Source organism: Chinchilla lanigera, unplaced genomic scaffold (assembly GCF_000276665.1).
Source record: "Chinchilla lanigera isolate Chin_1 unplaced genomic scaffold, ChiLan1.0 scaffold00054, whole genome shotgun sequence".
In the NCBI taxonomy this organism is placed as follows: Eukaryota; Metazoa; Chordata; class Mammalia; order Rodentia; family Chinchillidae; genus Chinchilla; species Chinchilla lanigera.
In genome coordinates, this window is record NW_004955455.1 from 15,892,247 (window position 1) to 15,894,619 (window position 2,373).

Below are 2,373 nucleotides of genomic sequence, written 5' to 3' on the forward strand. Positions count from 1 at the left end.
CCTCCGGCCTTGTAAGCTCATCACGTTAACATGGCGGGAAGTGGCGGATGAGCCAGTGTGTAACCAGCAAGGCGGAGGTTCAGAGGGACAAATGTCCGCGGACAAGGGCCGGCTGGTGGATGGTTTTGAAAGAGAGATCAGGGTTCTCAGTTGCAACCAACTAACTCTAGTGGGGGCAAAAAATATATAAACGACACCACGCGGCTCATGGAATTGTCCAGAAGGACGATGCCAGGCAAGAAACCAGGGAGGGCAGGTAGCAGGGGCAGCAGTATGTCAAGAGCAATTGCCAAGTCAGGACGCACAGCGGTGAGGAATTCACTCTTCTACTTTGGAATTTCCCTCAAATAAAAAAGGTACTTAGATGCTGCGTAGATATATTAAGGTGAGTTTAATTAAGTGGTTTTGGGAATAAATAGCCCTTTGAAGCACAGACAGCAATATTCCAAGGCTGGTCTCTTCCCTCAGCTATCTTTCTTATTGGTGCCCGAGAGAGATAAAGACAAGAAATGAAGGCCTTAGAGATCAAATCAACCTGGGAAGGCGGAGTTTCCAAAAATTAACATCAATTAAACTAGTGTCTCGGCAAGAAAAATGTTCTGCGATCAGTATCGAAATCTCATCAGTCCTCTCTTAGAGACCTATTAAACATTAGCATATTAAAGTCTCCGAAAAGCCCTGCAGGCAAAGCATTTTTTAAAGGCTATTGAATTGTTTCTAATTCCAAATGTATCCACCTGCCATCATTTTTCATATAAGAGCCCGCGGCCTTCGTGGTTTGTGAAAGGGAAGCGGTTATCAGATGTGGAAGAATCTGAGATTATGTTCGGGGCGGAGCCCTTCGGGAGCAGACTTCCTGTGGGAACTGATCACCCACCGTCCCGGGCGGGCCTCAGTGCAGAAACATCCCCGGGAAGGTTTTGGAGGATTTCTGGCCCGTAAGGAGGCTCCTTCGAAATGTAAAGAAGAAAGCAGAGGTTAGAGCAGCGCTCACTTTCCTCCAGGCCAGAGCACTGGCAGAATCAGGGGCAGGTCCTGAGGAACGAGTGGGACCCCTTCCCAAGTCCAATCTCACTCCCTAGGGAAAATGGAGGCGACAGACGCAACACGAAGGAGATCAGCCGAACCGCTCACGTGTGAAACCTCAGCCTGGTCATGCGGAGAGGAGGCTTGGACAAATTCTGAGCATCTCAAAATCAGAGTCCCGAGGACTTCACACATCTGTCCCACTTCGGACATAGAGCGGCTTAAACACAGCTGCACACAAGATCGTGGTGAAGGACTTCTCCAGAGCCTTTAATACACAGGTGACTTTGGCCAGTTATCCGTGGGGACACAGAGGATGGAGGATGCACTCTTTCCTACCGTAGTAGATGAACAACTCCCTGAGAATAAACACTCATGAGAATAAACGGCGCACTGTAGAAAACCGATGATAACCCAGGTCCCCCACTGTACAGATTGGGCAAACTGAGGCCCAGAGAAGGAATAATGTGAAGCTGCCCCTGTTCACACCTCCAGGGGAAAGCCAGGCTGTGCCCTTTCCCCAGCATGCTGTGCAGTCAGGAGGCCTTTGCTAAGTGGCTTCGGATCCACACTGGTCCCTTAGCTCTTGTGGTACCATGATCCTGCCTCCAGGGCAGAGAATATCAAGGTTAATAATGTGGCTGATCAACCGCAGGCCGGGTGGGTGAAGGCCGCAGAGGATGGTTATTAAGCTCCACCTGATGCTGGATGAAAGGTGGCTTCTGACGGAGGCGTGTGATTAGGGCGCAGCTGGGTCAGGGCCTGGCTGAGGGCAGTGGCTGGAGAAGCCTGGGGCTCCCTCTACATGAAAGTGCCGAGCAGGCTGCGACTCGTTGGCGCTGTCATTAGTCCTCCAACTGCCACCTTGCCTGGCCCTCAGCCTGGCGACCGTCTGCAGAACACCCTCGCTGCACCCCCGAGAACACGCACAGCTGTTCCCCCGAGATTTCTAGGCAGGAGTCAGGCACCTACTACGTGCCACCCATACCCCACTTGTGGTGTCTGATACCCTGAGGCAGCAACAGCCTGGTGTGCAGCACCACTGCCCCATGCCACAGACCGGGAAACTGAGGCCCAGAGGGGAAGGTGATGGCACAGGGTGAGCAGAGCCAGGACTCAAGCCCAGACCTTCTGACGCCCAAGACCAGAGCTCTTCTCACCACACTGCACGGCCTAGGGAAGACTCCGGCAGCACCTGAGGCAAAGGAAGAGAAGAAAAACCGCCACTCAAGAATCTTGGTCTCATCCTCCCCTCCTGCATCCACCAGTGGATCCACCTCCCACCAGTGGATCCATCCAATGGATTCACCTCCCACCAAGGGATCCATCCAATGGATTCTCCCACCA

General features: G+C 52.5%; 1 long non-coding RNA gene across 1 annotated transcript in view; it reads right to left on the minus strand.

Moving 5' to 3' along the window:
- Positions 1 to 395: 395 nt before the first annotated feature.
- LOC102026832 overlaps positions 396 to 2,373 on the minus strand; it is a 3,641-nt gene continuing 1,663 nt past the window's right edge. Inside the window, exons 3-4 of the long non-coding RNA XR_262863.1 lie at positions 1,135 to 2,221; positions 396 to 950 (exon numbers count right to left, since the gene is read on the minus strand). This is a non-coding gene — a long non-coding RNA (uncharacterized LOC102026832). The remainder of the gene's footprint in view (positions 951 to 1,134; positions 2,222 to 2,373) is intronic.